The 24,294-nt window shown below is 44.0% G+C and overlaps 1 protein-coding gene and 1 long non-coding RNA gene across 5 annotated transcripts in view; one reads left to right on the forward strand and one right to left on the reverse strand.

The window, feature by feature from the left end:
• LOC138566735 (uncharacterized) overlaps positions 1 to 15,862 on the reverse strand; it is a 101,923-nt gene extending 86,061 nt beyond the window's left edge. Inside the window, exon 1 of the long non-coding RNA XR_011302005.1 lies at positions 15,704 to 15,862. This is a non-coding gene — a long non-coding RNA (uncharacterized lncRNA). The remainder of the gene's footprint in view (positions 1 to 15,703) is intronic.
• Positions 1 to 24,294, forward strand: part of LOC138566734 (sprouty-related, EVH1 domain-containing protein 2-like) — a 654,794-nt gene that overhangs the window by 133,948 nt on the left and 496,552 nt on the right. The gene's annotated exons all lie outside the window — the stretch shown is intronic.

Raw genomic sequence — 24,294 nt, forward strand, 5'->3', positions numbered from 1 at the left:
ATTCTAGCTTACGGAGTTCGGGTCTAGCAGGCATCCGTCCCTTTTTCATCAGCCTTTTGCTTGCCTTTAACACCAGTCGTTTCTGTTTTCTTGAGAGGAAGAAGCCGTTCCCCATCGGACTCCCCTCCTCCTTTTGCTTTTCTGTCTCATCGACCAGGGCCCCTGCACCATCGACAGGTTCCATCAATTTTACAAGTGCCGATGGACTGTCAGGTGGAGAGGGGAGAATAGGGCTTTCATCCTGTCGAGACCTTACTGGTCCCACAGGGATTAAGGGTACCAGTTTCCCAGGTAGATCTAATAGGCCCTTTTCTAAAATAGAAATATTCGTTGATAGTTCTTTCAGGGCCTCCAAGATCTTTTTTCCCCTTCTGGCTCCAATTTCTGTTCTTTTTTCTCATCATTTTTTTTATTTTCCTTTGTAGGTTCATTGCAATCCCCACAGGTATCACACTAGCATAGCTCACAGTCTCTTTTCCACTAACCAGGGTTTGAGTGCTTTGTGAATTATTTGTTTTCGGGATTTGTATGGGTTCTTTCTCTTTTGAGGACGCCATCCTTTCATCTTTGCCCATGAGAAAACCTTCTACTCTAGTTAGTTTTAATTGAGTATCAAAAGCAACCCTTTTCAGATCTTTTATCTACCAATGGGTAAGTTCATGGCCTTTATCTAGGAGGTTTAATATTCTAGATAATACTGGTAGTGATTCCTCAAATTTGGCATTACTGCCATTAATGGGCGAACTAGTGAGGGAGGCTCCCAAAATTGGCGAAGTGTTAGTATGGGTTGACAGTACAGGGATCGGCAGATTCCCCTTTGGTATGGTGGCCCCCTGCACCTCTATAACATTATTCTCTTCCTCCCCCCAACTTTTTTGGGTATTAGTGAAAATTGAGGCAGATGGCAGTGGGAATTTAGCATTTGAGGACAAAAATCTATATGATGCAGCCGAACTCAATTTCGGAAGTGTATTAAATAGATGGACTTGGTCAATCCCATTTCTGGAGGCATTTATAGGTGTCGAGGGGCCCCTTGAGAGCCTAGCACGCCTCCCCAATTCCGTTCTTACTGCTTGCCCCATCATAGATACATCAATATTTATTTCCTCTGGCATATTCTCTGTCCCCTCAATTGTTTTTTGATCAAATAGGTCTTTTACACTCAAAGAACTTGATTGATCTGGGATTTGGGTCTCAAATGAGAGGCCCGCAGGCACGAAAGAGATATCCTCTTCCCCCAAGAATTGCGCACCCATTTTTGTTTGTATTTGCGAGTGCATATAGACAAATTCCACTTCCTGTTTAATAGCAGCCATTTTTACCTTTGTTTCCTCATCCCCCTTCCCCCTCTCTAAGATCTCCTCTTGTGTAATAATAGCCCGGGGGGAATCATGGTTTTCTAATCAGTATGTCCTTCACCCAAGGTCATGGTTTCATGATTAACATCCACCTCCGTACTAGATTTTATCTCAATACCACCACTCTGTATGGCCTGTGTGTCTACGTCCGGGATTGGCCCGGGGGTTTTTATGGCGCATATTTTCCCATTGCGCAACACCGTTGCCATGGTGGCCTATTTAGGGTCTAACCCCTAGTATAGAAAAGAGGGGGGGACTCACTCACCGACTCCGCACCTCCGCCCAGCCGAACAGCCGAACAGCCCACTTGCGTGCCACTTCCGGATGCGCGCGCGGGTGCGCTACCACCAGTGATTAAATGCCGTGCGCTGGCGGAGGCGGGATCCGGGCAGTAGAAACAAAAAACAGACTCTGTGAAGCAATAGAGAAAGAGGAAGTGAGTATTTCAAACGGATTCCCCTATTATCCCTATCCCAATACCAGTCCCAGTCCCAAACCCAATCCCAATCCCAGTCCCAGTTCCAGTCCCAGTTCCCCAAACAGGTCCCAAAGAAAGTCCCTCAGCGCATGGGCTGCAATATTCCGCCATGCGGCCGCGTGTTACGCAGCCAAATGTCCACTTGTGCTTCCTCTTGCAGACTCACTCACTTTGACTTTTGTCTTTTGTCAAACGCAGCGAAAAGCAATGTGGCTCCAGAGTCTCCCAGCCCAACAGCCCACTTGCGTGCCACTTCCAGGTGTGCGCGCGGGTGCGCTAGCACCAGTGATTAAATGCCGTGCGCTGGCGGAGGCGGGATCCAGGCAGTAGAAACAAAAAACAGACTTTTGACTTTTGTCTTTTGTCAAACGCAGCGAAAAGCAATGTGGCTCCAGAGTCTCCCAGCCCAACAGCCCACTTGCGTGCCACTTCCGGGTGTGCGCGCGGGTGTGCTAGCACCAGTGATTAAATGTTGTGCGTTGGCGGAGGCGGGATCCGGGCAGTAGAAACAAAAAACAGACTCCTGGGTTAATTTGTAGCTTAATACGGGCTCTGCGGTGTCCTCCTCATCTACCCTTTCTTCCAGGACCTCCGCTTCACCGAGGACATCTCCAATCTCCGTCAGATGCTTTTTGTAGCATTCCAAACAGAATACTACGAGGCTTGCATTATATTAGAATTAAGAAATGAAATAACAAGTATGGTTTAGTGTGAGTAGCACAGGGAATACATTCTGTCACCTGTAGGAAGGATGGGTTCTGGGATTCACTCACCAAGGGATATGAAACATGTCGCTCATGGGAACAACCTATTGTGTGTCTTCGTCCAAAGACAAGAAACAGAGAAGAGTCCTGGCAAGAAATGGATTTCTCAAAGAAAATAAATTACTGCACTTTTAACTCAATGTCGGTTATCCGAGGAGCTGTCCGTTATGTATAACTTCCTAGTAATTTAAAGTCCAAATCTACGGTGATAATATAAGTAATTGCACATCTATGTATGTGTTGGAACAATTCACCTTGCACAAAATCGCAGATTTATCATTTAATCTACATTTATTCTAGCAAGGTTTAGTACATGGAATCATAGCACATATAAATTATTAAACGTAAATACCAAAAGACACATATGCAATAATTTCTCACATCAAACTCAATAAGATAAGTGTTGCAGAAAAAAGAGACCTGTCTGACAAGTTAATCAACATAACAACGTATTAGGTTCAAAAATGCCTCTCTGTCTAACTAGACATAGTATGTATAGTGCTGCAGATGCTACCACATGGGTCAAATCATGGGTTCAGGGGTCTACGTAGGGCTCAGTGCTGTTGACGTAAACGGCGCAGCCACTCTCTTGTGTGTTAGAATCAACCACATGGGGCTATACGTTTCGGCGGTGTTGGCTCCATTATTACCGCTTTCCTCTGGACCAGAGCTGCATGATCCCTGAGAATTAAAAAGTCAGAGTATAACATCAGGGCGAACTCTGAGAGTCATCACAGTGTGAATCGCATAAGTCCCATTGCCTTGAAACCGTGAATTATAATCAGTACGAAGAGAAACGTGGTACCTTCACCAACAGAAAAAACAAACAGAAGGACACCTAAATTGAGATGTGTATTTAGTTCTCTTGAGATACGATGAGACACCACCCTGAGTGGTGAATTTACCCGTGTGGGAAGGAAAATTACTCTGGGTTTGCAAGGTGAGGGATGATGTCAACTCGCTGAGGGATGCTCTCTGCTCTTTTAATGTCCGCCATGCACGGCTGCTACAGCTAGAAATATAATTTTGGAATGAAAGTTGTAATCACCAAGGGTGCTTAAAGGTGCTGATGTTCATTGTATTCCAGTGTACACATGGTCACACATAGGCATAATTACCTTGGAGAGGGAGCCACATGGGCATGTAAGGGTGCCCACATGTATACTCCTGCAAAGTTGCTGGGGCGCGATGTCTGCGGGTTACTATAGGTTCACTGCTTACCTAATACGAATAAAGGTAGCAAGAGAATGATTAACTATGGCAATACAGAGGAGGGCGAGGGTTGAAGAGTCTTACCCAGTCGCACGCTTCTTTTTGACTTGGTTTAGGGCGGTGGCATCAGTCATGGTCTCGCTGTTAGATGACTTTGCACTGCTTCTGGACCACGGAGAGATTGGGTGTTGATCCCCCTATACCTATATGCCGCCTTCGATACAGTTGACCATGCAACCCTTTCGGAGGAGGAGGCTGTCATCCCTGGAACTCCTCTTGCCTGGTTCTCCTCCTTTGTATCAGATTGTGTGCAATCATTGTCTTTGAGGCCTTGTCGGTCTGCTCCGACTTCTCTTTCCTGTGGTGTCCCCTAGGGGTCCTCTCTTTCACCTCTTTAGTTTAATGCATATCATTGTCTGTTGGAAGACGTCATTGCTCACCATGGGGTGCATTTCTATACCTACGCGGATGACACGCAACTGGTGTTCTGCCTTAACACACCAGTGCCAGAGCCGCCAGGCAAACTTAAAACATGTCTCTCAGAAATAGGGACATTTCTTCTGTTTTAACTGTGAGTTACCAGGTATCTGAATCGCTCTCGACGTGTCAGTCTACCAGGCGGCTAGTGTTGGCGTGTCCATTGTCACGGAATCTACTGGTATAATTAGCTGGCAGGACTTGTGGTTATAAGCTCGCGAGATTGTGCCTCAGGAAAACCTGGGTGCCATCTTGGAACATGGCCCGCAAGTACTATTAATGTGCTAAGACTGGATGAATCTTAGTGACTGGCCCCACAGAAGCCTAGTATGCAACTTGAAGTGAATACAGGAAAGTAACCTGTAACTGAATATAAACTCATTATGAGGTGTGGCATGCGCTCCTCGCGACATTTAACAAAAATACAATTGTCCACATGTATCCTCGGGCGAGTGCTATGCCATGGTCTCAATTAAGCAGATTGTCTGTCACCTACTGGCAGCACTTAGACCAAGTCACTCCGTGGTCCTATGTTGGACGGACCCTGTAAGTCTGGGTTTTACCCGGCGTCCTGGTACTTAATGTGATTGGCCTAATGAGTGCACATAGGGCTACTTTTAGTTAGCAAATACAGGCATCTCTTCATTAAGTCCTCTCTCAAGCGTGTTGAGGTTGTGTATCCAGCCTGCTTCTTTATTTAATAAGGTTCTTTCAGGATTGGATGCATTCTTTACTATATCAATAGCCCACCATTTCAGGTCCTCTGGTAAGTGATGATATACCAAAAAGTAGGCACAAGAGGCGCAGAAGGATTTATACACTGGATTCTCGATCTGTGTTCGTTAATCCAGACATGAACTGCCCTCATTGTCTGTCCCACATACAGCAGGGCACATGGGTATTCTATGCTGTAGACAACGTTAGGGGTTTTACAAATGGACATGAACCGCAATTCCCATGTCTTCTCTTCAATCTTGAATGATAACATCTTGGTGGTATATTTGCAGGCTTTGCAGTTGCCGGTAAATGTCCTTTAAGCGGGTGAAGGTCCCAGGTGGAAATATTGGCTCTCGTTTAGATCTTCAATGAACCAATTTTTCTTACAAACTTTGAGAAAGTTTTAATGTAAAGAGTGGTAAGGGTGTATTAGGCAGACAGGTGTTGACGAAAGGCCAATATTTCCTTAACATTGCCTTGATGTGGAAGGAGTTGGTGTTGTATGTTGTGACACAAGTAAGTCTGTCCTGTGTGTCATGTCTCTCCTTGGGTTCTAATAAGGTTTCTCTCTGTGTGAACCTTGCTCTCTTAGGGGTATCACCTTTGTTTGAAGTCTACGCTCATATTATTGGAATGGTAATAGTAGTCTCCTAAGGAGGTGCAGTTGCGCCTTATATGTAAACATTGGCTAAACGGCAGGTTCTCCTTTAATGATCTTGGATGAAAGCTCGAGAAATGGAGGATTGTATTATGGTCTGTCATTTTCTTATACATTGAAGAGGTCAATTGGCCTAATTCCATTTTAATGACAAGGTCTAGGAAGTGTATTTGATGTTGGGCAAACTCCATGGTAAATTGTATCATGGGACGAAACCCATTCAGCAGCTCAAGAAATCCTGCAGGGATCCCTGGTTCCCTTTCCAAATAATTGTACCTGTACCATTTCACGATCTGTGATCTATGCAGGTTACTGTCAGAACAAACTCTTCCTCAAAAGCTGCCATAAACAGTATTGCTAGGCGTGGCGCGAAGGCCGCCCTTGGCTGTTCGACAAATTTGCAGATAAAATTGGTTGGGGTACTGGAAGATGTTCCACCTGAGAGCTATGCCCATTAGGTCAATGATGAATTCTGGCGGAATCCTTTGTTGTGTCGCTCCATGTGTGAGAAAGCCCTAAATTCTTTCAATTGCTTCATCTTGGGAGATATGCGTATAAAGTGATTTGATGTCCTTTGTGACCAGCACGTTATTCTCCGGGTGAAACGGGTGGCCCTCAAAGAGTTTTATTGTGGACGTGGTAACCTTAAAATATGTCCCAGTGTTTTTACTAATCGGTTGTGGAAAGATGTCAATACATTTGCACAATGGTCCCAGAATAGACCCACATCCTGACACTATTGATCTGCCAGGTGATGTCAATGGGTCATTATTTATCTTTGGGGGGGCATAAAATGAGGGGGTTCTTTGTTCTGAGTGGTTGAGGTACTTGAATTCCTCTTTAGTAAGCCAGCATCTTCTGCTCCAAATTGAGTGGTTTCCAAGATTTCCAGTTTTATCTCAGGTGACAGATCCTTACAGAGGATCTGATAGCTCTCTTCGTCCTGCAATGCGTCTAATACCATTCGGTTGTATTGGGCATTCAGGAAGACAACTAGACACCCTAAACCTGGGGTGCACAACATATGGCCCGGAGGCCATATGCGGCCCTCCACCCAGGGATATGCGGCCCGCCATGAGTGTTTACTTTTGTGATGAATTACGGCCCACTTCAAGCAGTTGGCCGCATTGCATTACATAAGTAAACAAACAGTTTGCACATTACTGGGGTCAGGTTAAAGTATTTGAGGCTCGAGAGAATTAAAAAGATGTGCAGAAGTAGAAGTGAGTAACTTATTAGACTTAAGTTTCTTAAGTCACCTATAGCTGCAGTGCTTTTCTTGAGGAGGACTAAGTGTGGAGTGCTTGGACCCCGTCCTGCCAGCATTAGGGAGACTGAGGGCGAGTCACGTATGAGATGATGGCTTGAGGGAGTGGAGAAGAGCAAACACCGTTTGTTAGCACACAGGGAACACTCGCGCATATGATAAAAGTAGCTCCCCTTTCTTAAATTCTGCCCGTTGATATTGATGCAGTGCAGTGGTATTTTTGAAAAAAAGAATGTGTTGTGTATTTGCGTGTAACTGTATAATTGTATGCTTCCAAAGTTAGAAAAACGACGAGGCAGAAACAGAGGAAAGAAACATATATTGACCATCACTACCATTTCTAGTTCTCGTCCCAAAATCTGTACCTACTCTGACGTTGGGCAGGCGGGACACGTGTAACACTTGCCAACATCTGTCTGCCCAGGCAGCTAGCTGTGTGTTCAAAACACAAGACCTCTCAACCCCCCGACAGTCACAGGCATTCATTGGGGGGGGTGGGGCGGGGGGGGGGGGGGAATGGGGGGGGGGGGTGTGTGTGTGTGTGTGTGTGTGTGAAACAGTTAATTACACATGTTTTTGGGGAAACAGTGCAAACACCATATCTTACAACTTTGCCCCTGATAGTGGGTTTGGTGTTTTAATTACTGTTTTTAGTTCTGGCTGACTAGTGGGACAAGCCACCATCGGCCAACAATTGTGAGTACTTCATAGGGCATCATAAATTGACTCCAACATCACAAGATTCTTCATTCCTTCATAAGTATTCACCCTGTAACCCCTAATCCATCCCTCTAAGTTCTTCAATCTTTCACTCACCCAGGTATCCCAAGGGGTACCATCATGCTTTTTGAGGGTCCTAAACCTCTTAAGGTACTGGGAAGGGGTCTTCCCAAATCTAGCTATTAAAGCTAGCTACACACATTCATAATCCTTCTTATCCACCTCCCCCAATTCCATTACCACATCATATGCAACAGGGGGGAGCCTAGAGAACAACCAGGGAAGTAACTCATTCCCTGAGATGTCCTGGAGCCCATGATTATACTCAAACATAGCCAACCAATCCAACACATCCAATTTAGGCTCATACATACCCACAATCTCTTTAGGCATCCAGGGTCTTTTGGGACTGGTACTCCTAGAGGATCCGGAGAGAGAAGCATTTTCAACAGACAATTTCTTCATCTCTAGCTCATGCTTGAGCTCCATTTTTCTGAGCCTTAGTTCTTGATTCAGTTCTTGGTGCCTTTGTTCTGCTTGAGCATTTAGTCTCTTAAACTCCAATTCAAGTTTCATTTTCTCAAGTTCAAGACATTGAGGACTAAGTGTGGGACCTGGTAAAGGTCCAGTAGGTACAGCTGGTAGAGCAGACCGAGGCCCAGGGGGGACAGTCACAACAGCCTCACCCTCCTCTTCTGACTCTGCCTCAAGATTTTCAATACTTAGATCAATATCAATATCACCATTGTTATCTACATTCTCTGGGAGAGTGGATTCCTCTGAACCATCACCCAGACTTTGGTCTGCTAACAATCTTTCTATTAGCTCAATTTTCTTGCCTTTAGTCAGGAAATGTTTATGCTTACAGAGAACTCTTATACAATCAGCAGTTTCTGTAGCAATGGACTCTTGACTATAACTTTCCATAGTTGACAGGTTAGAAAATAAACATTTTAGTGCTAGGCTTTGTGGTTAGTTGCACTAAGGTATCTAAAAGCACACTAAAATGTATACTCAATACAAATCCCACCGCTCTACACCAGTGTTAGGCAGAAACCTGTGCAGTTCCCTTGGGGACCAATGCAAAAAGTTTAAGACTACAGGTGTTAGCAGTAAACCCAATTGGTAGCAGTCCGCACCACCCAGATTTACCTGGTAGCTGTGGCGGAGCAGTCAAACTTCTCTCAAGAAGAGTTAGGCAGTATATAGAGTATACACAATAGGGCCAAAAATACAATAGCACAAGCAAACACTGACCAGAGCTTTGGTATAAAAGTATATAATTATTTATTTAAAAAAACACTTGTAAAAATACACTGGCACTGATATGTCAAGCAAGTTCAAACACAGTCATTAGAAGTATATACACCTCCCTAATTAATTATTTGACAAGTTTAGGTTAAGACACCACTTATTTAGCAAAACAGAGGTGAGCGTGTAACCGTAGATGGCACTCCAATAATTTGTTTAAAAAGGGAGGTAAAAGGCAGAATAGGAAAATAACACAGTACCAACACTTTTAAGAAACCACAGCAAGTCAAGAAAGGCAGGGTCTACTGTAGAGCAAAAAGTTCATAGGCCAAGCCCACTCTTGGAGAGAGCAAGGCGGAATGTGCCCAAGATCACACAGTGGAAATGCACTCAAAGTCTTTACGGGAAAGTCAAAAAGAAGTTGGATCAAGTCAGAAAGGTAATGTTAACAGGTCCGAGGTCACCACAGGATTTACGGGACACCTTGGACAGTCTGTTGCAAGGGAGACCAGGCGGGACACAGTTCCTGAAATGGTGAGAAGGCTCCAGCGGGGGCAGTTGTTCCTGGCAGCGGGTGCAAGTTGGGGCTTCGTCCAGGGGAAGAGAAGATCTCGACGTGGAGGAAAGCTGGAAGTCGTTGCACTGCCAGGGAAGAAACCAGTTTCTCGGTTAAAACGTACTACCTTTTTATTCGCGGTAGTGGTGAAGCGTGGCTATCCGGCAGCTGGGGTGCTTGGCACAGGTGATTCAACCACGAGTCGATCCAGGAAGGTGAAAAAGGCGAACTGGTTGGTCCCACCAGCTCAAGGGGAAGAAGACTCTCCTGGAAGAAGATCTCCTCTGTCGTCGGGAAAGTGGTGAGTTTCGTACAGCAGGGCTCCACCGGTGGTGTCGTCGTTGTAGATGGCTCAGCTTCTCCCCTCTTTGGATTCTTTAGGTCCTGTGGCAACTTCTGAAGTTCCAGTCCCCAAAGCCCTGCTATTATGCAGCTAAACCCTCATTCATCAGCCTAGCTGTCACTCAAACATGCTAAGTGGTGAGCCGGGCGGCTCACCACTGGGCCAATCACACAAGAGTGCGACCTGAGTTGCCAAGGCAACTCAGTCCAGGGTGCCTAATCCCCCTCCCACACATCCTGTTGACCCCAGACAGAGTGGCACCATTTGGAGGGCTTCTGTGGAGAAGCCCGCCAAAAAGTGGAACAAAGGGCTCGACTTGGGTTAGAGTGTCAGAGGCGGACACAAACGCCATTTTAAAACCGAGTCCTGGCAAAAAGACCCAACCGGGGAATAAATATTAAATAAATAACCCGGCGGTATCTTTAACACTGCACCAAAAAGTGGTGCGTTTAAAATTAATGGGAAAATCCCATAGGAAATATTCTGGTGGAATATTTTGCGTGGTATCCACTGCCACCAGCCAGAAACTCGACAAGGGGGGACTGGACAGTGCCCCCTTGTAAAACAGACCCAGGGGCAATTGAATTACCCCTACTAGTACTTCCACAATATGATGGTTTGTACTGGTTCTGTTCACAATTTAAGACTAGTAAAGCCAATGAGGACTTTACATGCCCTGGGAGACAGTAGTCAGTCCCAGGGTATGGAGTCTATGTTTGGGGGTCACTATGACACCCCTGTGTTACTGCACTGAGGGTGCTGTGTAACACACTTACCAAAAACACATGAAGCCCTATGGAGTAAAAAAAACCATAGCCCATAAACACATTACATAGTCAAAGGACATTCTCAAATCATGCCTAAGAGGGGGAGAAAAAGAGTCTCACTCTTAGCAGGAGATAAAATTAAACCCCAAAAATCCAGCAAAGCTGCTGGGGGACTCACTAGGTTTGGGAAATTAGCCTTTACAGAGAATTCTCCCTAACACTCACCCTTTCCCCTTAACTCTGTACATTATCCGTCAACATCACTGCATGCATTTCCCCAGTCCAATCTAGCTGAATGGTTAGGGTCTAAGTACAGCAGCACTTTATTATCCTAACAGTCTTGCTATATAAGCTGATCTCTTAGTGGGGCTATGAGTATTTTATGGGTAATTAAATTAGGAAGACCCTGCGAGAAACACAGGAAGTGAACACAAGGAAAACCACAGTGCAGAGAAGAGCATTGTCGCGTGAGAAGCACTAAGCATTCATTTTTGTCCCATTGTTTCCATGAAAACTTCCTCAGTCACAGGGCTGCTCAGCTCAGACAGTGCTTTGTAGGATCCAAAATTTGGCACAATTTTCTTTCAACCTGAGGATTAGTTGATTTTGGCTAGGCTGTGGCAGTGGATAACTATGCTCTCTTCTCCTTCAATCTAGTGTCTGACTGGCATAGCCTTTCTCTTTCTGGCATGGTGTCCTAGCATTGTGGTAGGCCAGCAGATTGCACCTGGATGCCACAATACTGCGCAGGAAGAGCCTGCCCAGTTTGCAAACATTTGTATAAAATGTACCTTGGGCAGGTTGGCACAACAGCAGGCCACTGTGCAGAATGCTGTGTGTGGTTGTTTGTGATGAATATGAAGGTTGTGTCCTGTCTTCCTTGGGGGGAAGTCCGCCCATGTGAGGCTAGGGAGGTGTAGGTACGAAAAACCCTCCACAGGGGTTTGGGAAACCGATACCTCGCCGGGAGTGAATCCCCTCAAGGGGACAAGGACTCCTATTCCCATAAGGAACTCCCTATAATTAAGACATGTTCTGCCTAAATGGGAATCTTAGAAACAGATGTTCCATTCCATTGTGGGACTCAAAATAACAGTAAAAGTGCTTTTGGATGTTTGGCTCTAGACAATGCTTGTCTCTCTGTGGGCTTGACAGCTGAACATAAACAATATGCCTCTTTTGTATCATGGAGCAAGAATAAAGCACGAACACCCTTGAATGGAGGAGAAGCAATGACATCTGCAAGGCAAGCATCTGCTTTGCTGACGTCGTGCTGCACAGCAGAGCCAGCTGTGGCACAGAGAGAGACACCACCAAAGAGGCACTGAGTCTTGCAGAGTCTGCCTTATCTGGAGGTATGATGACTCAGAGGATGTGGTGGACTCCGGGGCCCGAGAAATTATACTGAATCCAGAGAGCGAGGGAGGAACACATCCTCTGCTCGCAACGATGGAGTGGAGGAGCAAAGACGTGCTGAGGAGAGCAGAACAACAAACCAGTTTGTATCCAGAATGGAGCACCAGAAAGCTGCAGAGAATGCCACCGTTACCAAGCAGACGCCACCTCACTCGAGTAAACCCTGCGACATAGAAGGTTCTCGGGTTGCTTATAGTGGAGTGGGGCGAAGTGACCTGAGAGTGAAAGTGGAAGAAGGAAGTAATACCCCAAACTCCGGCCAGTGGCATAAATGCAGTGAGAGACAGAAGGAAACAATGAACAAAGGCTGCAGACAGGGGCGCTGCTAGGGGGGGTTAAGGGGGTTATAGCCCCTGATCTTTTGGTTGTAGCCCCGGATAGAATCTCAGGAGCTACAGCCAAAAGACTAGCTAGCCCCCAGTCCCAACAGTTCTGACATCAGCTTAGCCCCGGGTCTTTACCAGACCTAGCAACACCCCTGGCTGCAGGAGCTCAAGAAACCTAAACGGCTCACAGAAACATTTCTGAGAAGCAAGAGAGATTTATGTAAAGACGGGTTAACAATACTCATGGGAACCAAGTGAGACATTGGTACCAATAAATACAAGTGGGAGTAGGAGGGACATATTATACCCCAGAGAAATAAAACATTAAAACAGAGTTCAATGGAGTTCAAGAAACCTGAATGTAGTATACTTCCAGGAAACTCACACAATCCCCCTCAAGAGTTGAGGGAACCATATAGGAAAAGGGGTTGTCCATACCCCAGAGAGAAAAGTGAGATATTGAGACAAAGTAAATCTGAAGGTTCCGGGAGGCCAAGAAACCCAAACATTGTAGCCAGCCAAATGGCTTACATAAACTGCAGAGAACCAAAAGAAGCATATGTAAGAAGGGGTCCCCAATACCCCTGGGAGATAAGTGAGACATTGGGACAAAGAAACCCAAAGGAGACAGAGGGGTTAAATAAGACAAGTGGAGAACAAGGTCAAGCGGAACACAGAGATACCCAAGACATGAACCTAGTGAAGAGAAATCCATGCAAGGGTAGAAAATGCATTAAGGAGGTATCCCTCCACCTACAACAATGTGCTCATTTGACTTTTTTTACCAGGAACTTGAGACTTTATTTCGGAAAACTGAGATACTTTTAGAACTTTGAAAAGAAGGGCAAGAACTGTTAAACTTGTGACAATTGTTTTCCACCAATAAGCAGTGTGAGATCTGAGTGAACAACTCTAAAGGCAGGAAACTCTGCCTTTTATATATTTTCTAAGTGGCAGGGACAGATTAGAGGACAAGTTTGGACAGAGGACTCTTTTTGTTATTTTGTTGATTGATGAGCACCTTTACTATAGTTTGTTAGGAAGGGAACTCCCCTTGAAGCAATAGGGTTAGAAACCCATATTCTTAATAAAACCATTCGATAACCTATCCTCTGGTCTGAGTCCTCCTTCTGATAACACAGGTTGTAAAGTAACAGTCAGCTGCAGCAGTCACCGGCTAATAATACAGTAATCATAAGTGACATATAGACAGCATCTTGAAAGGAAGGTGAGAGGATTTGTAGTCTCCTCATCATCGCAATGTTATCAGCAAGCTAGCACAGGACTCCAATTAAGATTTAGGTCTTGTGTCAGTGTCATAACAGAAAATGGGTAGAGATTTGAGAGCCCCACTGAACCTCTCCCTTTAACCCCCAAAGCACCTTGAAGAAGCATATGTTGCACCACAGACTCCCAAGTCGCCCTGGGCAATCACGCATGCGCAATGATCATGCTCCCCAGGGGCACTGCACAAGGTGAAATACGCAAGTTTGCTTTTGGATCAAACATTACATCTTTTATTTAGCATAGAAACAAGGGCGGGCGGCGCCTGGTCCCATCGTCGAAACAACCAGCAACCACTGTGCACAACCAGTAACATTTTGATGCGTGTCCTAATGGCCGGCAGATTTGGTGCTCGGGCGGATTGCACCTGAAGCAGCACTGGTATTGTAAACAATCCAAGGTCAATGAAAGGAGGGGAATATTTTTAGTCTAGGAGCATTAACTTCTGCCATGAATTAGCGCAAGTGAATGGGTGTAGTGAAGAAATGTAATGAGATTAGCCACGTACCGAGAACATTTTTAAAATAATTTGTTGAAATTATGCTTTTTACAGCACAATTCTTGAGAAACATGCGGTAAAAAGCCCTACAGTTTAGAATTGGTTCTCTATAGTAACATATGAAATGATCCAGTAGAAGTGAAACTGAAGTGACCTCTGACAGGGAGTGTGGTCTAAAGATTGCTTAGAGTAGGGAAACACAGGCCCCAAACAATAAATCATGAAACACTGCAAACATATATTTTGGTCACTCAGCATGGTCTCAGATGATCTGGCGTGCATCCAGTCTGCATACTGTAAAATGCTGCCTGTAAATAAAACACATCCGCTATATAAACAATTCAGTCAGTCAGGAACCTTTTCTTAAAAACAGTAATTGCATTTAGGGGACGCCAACGTTAGCACGTATGTCTCGTTGGGACCCCTGCACATAATTCAACATTTCTACAAAGCAGTGTTAAAAAAAAAATAGTAAATATAGGCAAAATCACCTTTACTCTTTCATTTTACTCACTGTTTTGCAAAAAAAAGTAAAAGTTGCCTGCAAATTATATGCAGATTACATTTAAAATGGATTCTTATGGGTTCCACCTGCTTTTATTAGGTGTTCAACGCAGGCAGATTCCACAGGAATCCTTTTTACACCTGCATGAACATCTCATGCAAGGTGTAAAACTAGGTGTTTTGGAGGCGGAGTGGGCATAAGTAGGAGGAAATATATTTTGCCATCTTTTCTCCCTCTTCGACTGCCAAAGTTTTTTAAAATGCCACATAGAAGTAAAACAATTGTGAAGACTGGCGCAAACCTCTTGCACCTTATCGTTACACTTATTTTAACACGCCACAGCTTTTGAAATGTGCTCCAGTAAGTAAATCACCCTCATTGTGTAAATAAATAACTTTTGAGAAAGGAAAGAGCGAAAAATGGCACGCCGCTGCTTTGAATAAAATCGTAGGGCCTTTTGGGAACATCAGTATGACCGCAGTTTTTTAAGTTTGATAAATATTGTAATGTACTCTGGTTCTGGTGTACATTTTATTATTCATCCACCCAAACAGTAACATGTCTGCAAAACCTGGGACACACATACTCTTTTAGACAGTCTTTCCTCTTGGTTGTGCAGGTAATGTGGGCTATCCTGCTTACGTTGCAATGCATTCGGTCTCATGCAAGCAGTGGAACATAAGTGGGGGACAGAGTGAGAAAGGTGGGGGTGGAACATTTTGTGGGAGGTACCAAAGGTGGTATTTCATATTTCGAGGCTGTCAGGACACACTTAGCCCCCTTGGTAGTTGCACCCATGGAGGTTGGTGGGAGGTATCTGATATGAGGGTTAGAGATTGCAGGCAAAAATGGAAAGGATATAATTCGTATCATGATGACAAAACATTGAAGTGTAGAATGTCACAGCATAAAATAGCATTGCTTTCTATACTCTCTCATCAGCTCATATGCATAGCATAAAATGTGCCTAGCAACACTGGAAAACATCAGCAAGGGTAGCCAAGCCAACATAGGCAGCAAACAGTGAATAGAATAAGCTTCGGCTTCTCAGCCTTCTGCTGAGGAAACATCAGGAGTACAATGCAGAACACCCCCATCGGCATACCTTGACGTTCTTCACCACGCCTCACTTTTCTAAGCCTTGTTGTGGTTGCAGCACTGCTCTCCAATCGCAGGTCAACAAAAGTAAAATCCAAGTGAAAGTCACCTATCATCGAGGGCACTCAAGAGACTTGTTTGATTGATGTTATCGAATATATCAGCAAATTCCACTAAAACAAAACAACCAGCACACCATTATAAAGCAAGGTCGAAGAGACAGAGGCACTTTATACAAGAAAACAATATTCAGTCCTGAAAATAGCTTACACTTTTGTAAGGTGATGAGTTTCTTCCACTCAGTCAGGTATCATAATGACAGCATGTGTTTGTTTCCTCATATACATTTGAAAATGGCTATTATACCTTCTTACTGTTAAGATGTTGTACATAGATAACGTATAAGCTTTCTGTCACAATAAATTTGTTTATGGCATATTTACAAAATTAGAGTAAGTTAGCCCACAATTCTGTATTTGACTGTGTTCCATGCCCCATTCAGGTAGGAGGCATTCCAACTTGTGCAGCAGTATTTTATATATCGGAATTCACCACATGGACATCATCAGGTGTCCTAGAATTTAGGTCGGACTTTCCCTTCTTTATTCTTGTTATTGGTTTTGCATTTTATTCTGTTCATGTTGTCCCGAAATATCTCCGAACGATAAATCAACTTTTTGATGATCAAATTTGGAATGATGCCTTGTGTACAAAACACAATCGTTTAACTCAATTTTTCAAAATTAATAGCTTGTGGCATGGCTCCAACATATCAGCAACAAGCATTTAGTGGAATGGGAAAGTTAAGTCAACAGAGCTATGCTAGCTCCCTTTACGAGCAGTGTTGGGGGTGGGAGGGAAAGGAAGGGTGGATAGCTCAGCAGGCAACGTGCCTGCCTTGGAAGCAAAACGACATGAAGCAACACAGCTTCGATCCCCGGGTCCGTGCTTGGGTATTGAAGCGCATTATAAATACGTAACTAAGACAAAAAACATTACGCAACAACAAAAAACAATTCCTATAACAGCGCCTCGACGCCTGCGGGCTGGGTGAGCGATTTACAAATAAATAATAATAATATACTTTTTTCAATTGCACTCAAAGCTTGCACATATATATTTTTAAGTTGTAATTATTTTCCATTTAAAAGGCTTTATAGTTCGTCTTTATTTTTGTTTACTTTAAATCCATCCTAGGTTCCTGCAAATCTAATTAAAGGCATAAGTGTATGCCCCTTCCTTCTTTCTCCCAAAAGGCAATCCTTTCCAAAACCAATTATTCAATATTGGTAACCTCATAAAATGAAATAAGGTAAAGCATGATCACACTGCACGTGGATAGAGTATTCAAGATATCTATTCAATCTAAAACAGTACAAAAACAGGCAACACGTGTTTCGACCTCACGCTCTTCTTCCAGGTGTTGAATTGATATGATGTAGCAATTTCAGTCTGTCGCACATTGCCTATAGGGCTAGGAATCATGCCACAAGCTTGACTAATTAAGTCTTAAAAGCCCTACTTTCCCCATTGGTGGGTTCTAACAGGCTGCTAGAGAATCTTAGTTATATTCAGGACGTATATTGTCCCATTCATCAAGAATTGACTAGCGGGTCATATTTTCAGCCATCAGGGTTTTATTACATCATATCAATGCAACGCCTGGAAGAAGACTGTGAGGTCAAAACACGTGTCGGCTGTTTTGGTTCTGTTTTTGATTAAATAGCTATCTTGAATACTCATCTATCTGTGCAGTGTGATCGTGCTTTACCTTCCTTCATGTCACTACAAGTCCCGTGGGGCATTGGGTTCTCCTTTGCACGATTACTTGCAGCAGATAATGCCCCATATATTGCCTATCTCCTTTAAAGCAGGACAAGCACAGTAGGGTCAGGTCTTATTGCCCCATCCTGTCCATTAACCGTATACGATTTTTCTCTTTTCTCTGTTTAGTATTCAGAGATTGTTTAAGCGTGTAGTAAAACGTCTCATTTAATGGCATTAGAGCAAATAATTCACTGGTGCTTATCAAATTCTATTCGTTAATTTCTCATGTAATTGACCAAAATTAAAAAAATGTGTTGCACTGTAATGCTTAATTTGTGCTGTTTCGACATATAGAAACCAATAGATGAACTATCCTAATAGCAATCTTTCTTTTTTTTACTTTGAAAAAGTTGTATTAACAATGAACTCAAATAAAACAAACAAAAAATAGCAATTGTAATTTGCACAGCACTGATATGCATATAATAGCAAAATATTTTGCTGGATGCATAAAACAGACTGGAAGATATGTTCTCCTCGAAATGTCAAGTGTCATACTTCTGTTAATTATGCTATATTTTGTACTTTGTTTTATGCCTTTTTAAACTCAATGATAGAGGGTGAAGTGAGCGGAAACAAGTGGAAACTGAGTTGCGTTACTTGAATATTTCCTGTTTAAAAGTTCCACTACTTTTTAGTTTTATAACCATGTTTAAAGTTAAGGCATTTTGGAATCTAATACTACTTCCTTGCAAAACTCCTGAAAGCAGTTACCACTGAAATGGAATCGGTTTCAACCAGAAAGAACAAATTGAGAACCAAAACTGGAAGCCCAAATCTGCACCTGTCTCCCCCTGATGCGGTTAACTGCACTCCTATATGCCCCATCTGCCACAGAAATCGCTCAAGCTGGTAAAAGTACTGCTTCCTTTTTTTCTACAACTTGACCACCAAATCTTAGCATGACATATATTACTTTGTTGAGTGCCCTACGCTAGTTCATGATATCATATGACTCTCTTGATTGCCCCACACTGCCTTCTGACATACACAATGTGCTCTAGATTGTCCTACACTACCTAGTGATAATAGGGGAATTCATGAAAGTCACCCATGAAGCATAATTCACCATTAGACTATCCTAATGAACATGTCTTTTGAAGAGCAAAGTTAAACTGCATATTCATTAAATGTTCAGTTTGAAAGGGTGGATGTTTGGGTGATTTTAATATGTTTGGTGCCATTTCCAATTTGCCAAAAAACTATTAAGTGATATTGAATATTCTATACATGTGTTTAAAGGCGAGGTATTAATTAGAGAATGAAGTGGGTAATTTGAACTACTGCATTTCTAAGACTGTTTACCAGTCATCCTAATTTTCTGTATTTCACATTTTGTATCATTGAAAGGGGGGAATAAGAATTTCGGCACATTTGAAAATGTTCAATTGCGCACATTTCATCTGGCAGAATTATTTATATCATAGTGGAATGAAATTAGGAAAAATATTGCTCCGTAAATTTACTTTTATAATCAACCACGTGATAAGCTATTACTTGTAGATATTCTATATATGGATAAATGTTTTTTTTTGTGGCTATCAAACAAGATGATCAAAAGGATATGGAGAAGGAGGAAATAATGTTATAAGCTTATAAGCATAATGTCAGTGGTGTGGCAATAATACAATCAGTTATAATTGAAACAATAGTTGATTGTCACTTCCCCTAGAAGCTCACAGTTTCCAGAGCCCTGGTTCTCTCTAGGCTGGACTATTGCAACAGTCTCTATCTTAATCTGCCTGCCTCTACTCTCCGCCCTCTGCAACTGATCCAAAACAGGAGTGCGAGACTTGTCCTTGGCCTCAAGCCCAGGGATCGAATCTCTCCAGGACTGAAATCTCTGCACTGGCTCCCAGTGGCTGCAAGGATTAAGTTCAAAACCCTCTGCATTGTCCACAAGGCCTTCTGGGACCTGGGGCTGCAATACCTTCAACTCTCTCTTCCTAAATACCTTCCTTCTCGGGCTCTTCGCTCATCTGCCTCCAACTCCTTCAGGGTCAGTCGCTTTTCCAAGCAACGAGTTGGTGGTCGATCTCTCTCTTCAGCATGGGCCTCACTCTGGAACAGCCTTCCTGCCTCCCTGAAACTTGAGGAGAACCATCTCCGGTTCCGGAAACACCTCAAAACCTTCCTCTTTGCTTCTGCTTTCTCTGCCTCTCTGTATCCCTGCAGTCCCATTACCAGCACTTATTTCTGCTCTTACCCTGCACTTGCCATCATCTGGCCGCTTTATTTATTTTATCTTATTTATTCTTCTATCCCATGCACTGCACTTTCTCCTCTCCCTTCCCCCAGGCACTTTCCCTTTCCTCCTACCTCATGCACTTGCGTGATCTGAATAACACCTGGCCTAGTATGATCGTTGTCTGTCTTGCCAGTGTTTCCCCTCTCTTGCCTCGTCGCGCCTTGAAACACTTGTGTATAGGCGTGTTATAAATGCCATATCATATCATATCATTATCTTGATAGCAATGAAATACTGGACCTATGGCAAAACGGGTTGTAAAATTTGAGTTTCTCATTGGCTGAAAATGAAAGTAGATTTAAAAAGTAAGATGCATCCGTTTTATCTGGATCTGCCTTAAATATTTTATATTGTTCCAAACAAAGGACTGAACTTACAGACTCAAGGTATTGGAACATGGAGTTCATTGTAAAGGCAATTGACAAGTGGCGTTCAATAGGGATATTGGGCCTCATTATGAGACCATTGTTACTGTACCGGCGAACTCAAAATGAGGCCCATTGTCTTGGTTAAGTGTTCTGCATTGCATTCAGTAGTGCCATTGTAGAGGTGCAAATGGTTGCACTACCCCAATTCTCAGAAGACTTTGCAATTTATGAAAGAAATGCGATCTAAGAGGTAGTGACTAAGGGGGTCATTCCAAGTTGGGCGGTAAGGGATACCAGGCACCGGTAAGGAGACCGGTGCTGGTAATCCCTTACCACCCAATTCTGAGGTCCCTTAGCGGGAACTGTAAAGAATGTGTGCTCTGACCACACGTCCTTTATGGGTCCCGCTAAGGCACCGGGGCACTAATAACGGGCCTGCTATTCGCGGGTGCGTTAATAGCGCCTTCCCCATTCCCATTGAGCCCGCATAGAGGCGCTAAGAGATTTAGCCACAGCAGCACCCAGAAGCCAGTTATAGAACAAGCATTGGCAATGCCATCAGTTTTGAGTTTTGTGTAGGCATGGGAAAAGGCATTTGTCAGGCACTGCCGTAGTGGTATTAACAGGCAATCCGTGGTAACAGCAGTAAAATGGTGCGAATACCTGGGCATGTAATAGCAGTGCCAGGCAAATGCCAAATAGACATACAAAAGTCAAAACTTGCCAATGTTTGTTTTAAAAAAAATGAAACACATTATGTATCATTTTAAAAGTAATACAACATAGGAACAAGTTACTTACCTACTGTAACGGTCTTTCGACTGGATGTTCCTCCCACGTATTCCTCATCTTATGATATTCGTATCTTGCCAGCTTTGCTGCTTCGGAAAAAAATTATTGGCAGAGGGTGCTGTGCAAAAGGTCGTGGTGTCGATGTCCCTCGACGGACTCTGTAATGTGTTGACGTCACCATCAGTATAAGGAGCTTATGCCGCACCTGTTGGCTTCAGTTCAGTTTTTTTGAGGAAATATTAGAGGAACACCCAGGCGTCCCTCATGACTGAAAAACTATTTGAGAGAGAGAAGTGTAACTAACGTAAACTGTACTGCAGGGTTGGAAGTGAGGGGTGATGAGGAATACGTGGGAGGAAGATCCAGTTGAAAGAACGTTGCAGTTGGTAAGTAACTTGTTCTTCGAATGGATTGTGTCCTCCCACATATTCCTCATCTTATAATAGACTCCCATAGCAGTGGTAAATTTGGAGGTGGGAGTACTAATTATTTTTCTAATAGACGGAATGGAGTACCGCCTTAGCAAATAATCCTTCATTATAAGAAGAAGCATCTAAGCAGTAACGCTTGATGAAGGTATGCATTGATGCCCATGTTGCAGTTGAACAAATATCCGCTGCAGGGTCTCCCCTCTTCAGAGCCGCAGAAGTAGCCATACCGCTATAGTGGAATGGGTTCGAAGCCCATCCGGCGTGTCCTTTCCCGCAAATCTGTAGCACTCAACTATGGCCAAAATGATCCAGCGGGATATGGTCTGTTTTGTCACCGCTAATCTCAATTTATGGCCAGTATAACCTACAAAAAGTTGGTCATCCTGATGTAATTTTGACATTCTTAAAATATAAAAACCGAGAGCCCTTTTTGTGTCCAGACTATGAAACCTCTCCTCTTCTTTGCCCAAATGAGGAGGAGGGTAGAACGTTGGTAGTATGATTTTTTGTGACAAGTGAAAGTTAGAAACTACTTTTGGTAAGAAAGAAGGTTTAACCTTGTCCTTGTGAAAAGTAGTGTACGGAGGTTTGCATGAGAGAGCCTGCAACTCACTAACCCTGCAGGCTGATGTTAAGGCCACATTAAGGACAGTTTTTAATGTTAGAAGCCTCAAGGGACAGGAATGTAGAGGCTCAAAAGGTATACAAGTTAGAAACTTAAGTACAAGATTTAAATCGCAAGTCGGGGCATGAAAAGGGACTGGAGGGTACACATTAGTGAGCCCTTTCAAGAATTGAATGATTAATGGAATTTTAAAGTAGGAAACCTCTTCAGAGGAGCGCTTGAAAATGGACAGCGCAGCGAGATATCCTTTAATTGTTCCGATTTGGAGCCCCAGATTGGCTAGATGCAATAGGAAAGAAAGCACCATTGGGGTGCCACATTGAAAAGGGTCCACATCCTTATCCCTGCACCAGATACTGAATTTATTCCAACAACACCGGTACAGGGATTTAGTTGCTGGCCGAAAGCAAAATTTCCATTACGTCATCCGGAAGATCCCAATCCTTGTATCTCAACCTCTCAAAAACCATGCATGAAGGTTGAGTGTCTTGACCTCTGGATGGAGAACCCGACCTTCCACTTGCGAGAGAAGATCCTCTCTTTGCGGAAGACGTATTGGAGGGCAGATGGACATGTCCAGAAGGTCCGGGTACCACGCCCTCCTAGTCCAATCCGGGGCAATTAGGATCATGGTTCTCCTGAACTTTCTCAACCTCCTGATTACGTGAGGAATCACGGGGGCTGGCGGAAACGCATAAAGAAGTGGAAACTACCATGCCACCACAAACGCGTCTCCTAGAAATTCCCCTGAGCAGTACTGTTTGCACTTCCGATTGGCCCTGGTTGCGAACAGATCCACTTGAGGGGTTCCCCAAAGGGTGAAGATCTCTCGAAGATCTTCCTGAGCTAGTTCCCACTCGTGGGATACTGTGTTCTGCCTGCTCACAGCATCTGCCGCCGTGATCTGCTCTCCGGCTAGATGAACTGCAGATAGAGAGATTCCTTCTGGTAATGCCCAGAACCAGAGCTGCATTGCCTCTCTGCACAGTGGTAGTGACCCTACTCCTCCTCTCTTGTTGAGGTAGTACATGGCCAATGTGTTGTCCATCATTATCAAGACATTCCTTCCCTTTACAGAGGGCAGGAAAGCCTTCAGCGCTAGTCTGATTGCTCTCAGCTCCAACAGGTTGATGTGTAGTTTGGACTCCGATGGAGAGCAACGAATGCTTACAGGCAGATAGTTGGTGTGGCCTCCACACCCCGTGAGTGAGGTGTCCGTCACTACAATTATCTCCGTCCATGGTTGCCAAAAAGATTCTCCCTTGAGAATGTTGTTGTTGCAAGCCCACCAAAGAAGGTATTGAGCAACTGTGCTTGGAACCTGCAGAAAATCTAACATATTCCCTGAGAATTGGGACCACTGAGTCCTGAGAGCCCATTGAAGAGATCTCAACCTCAATCAGGCCCCTAGCACTAGAAAGATGCAGGATGCATGAGACCGAGCAACCTCATAAAATCGAAGGCCGGGAGATATTGGGCATTTTGGAACTTTGTTATCATCTGCAGAATGTGGAGAGCTCTCACCTCGGGAGGCGAGGCTTTGCCCGAGGAAATATCCAAGACTGCTCCGATAAACTGGAGCTTTTGGGATGGTATCACGTGGGACTTCTTGAAATTGAGGGAGAAGCCCAGTCTGTGTAGGGAGTGACAGGTTATTGACAGATGTTCCTGAACTTGTTCGGGAGAACGCGCTCTGATCAACCAATCGTCGAGGTAGGGGTAGACGTGAATCCCCCCTCTCCTAAGACTCGCTGCCACAACCGCCATCAGTTTGGTGAAAACCCTTGGGGCGGAGGTCAGCCCGAATGGCAGAACTCGAAACTAATAGTGAGAAACGCCAACCACGAACCTCAGGTACTTTCTGTGCTGAAAGTAAGCATCCTGAAAGTCCAATGATACCAACCAGTCCTGGAGTTGGAGAGCCAGAAGGATCTGAGAAAGGGTTACCATCTTGAACTTGTCCTTCCCGAGGAACTTGTTCAAGTTTATTAAGTCCAAGATGGGTCTCAATCCTCAGTCCTTCTTTGGGATGAGAAAGTAAGGGGTGTACCAACCCTTGTTCCTCTCCACTACAGGTACCTGTTCTATTGCACCTTTCTCTAGCAGGGTTAAAATTTCCTGCAAAAGGAGTGGATCTGGAATTTTGACAGAGTTGGTTCCCGGTGGATGGTCCAGAGGCCTTTTTAGGAAGGGAAGGCAGTAACCCTGAGCTACTGTCTCCAGTGGCCAAGCATCTGAAGTAATGCCCCACTATTCTTTCAGATGCTGTGAGATTCTGCCTCCCACCGGGGTCTTGTGTGATAAGGC

Source organism: Ambystoma mexicanum, chromosome 2p (assembly GCF_040938575.1).
Source record: "Ambystoma mexicanum isolate Mex_15411 chromosome 2p, UKY_AmexF1_1, whole genome shotgun sequence".
Lineage (NCBI taxonomy): Eukaryota > Metazoa > Chordata > Amphibia > Caudata > Ambystomatidae > Ambystoma > Ambystoma mexicanum.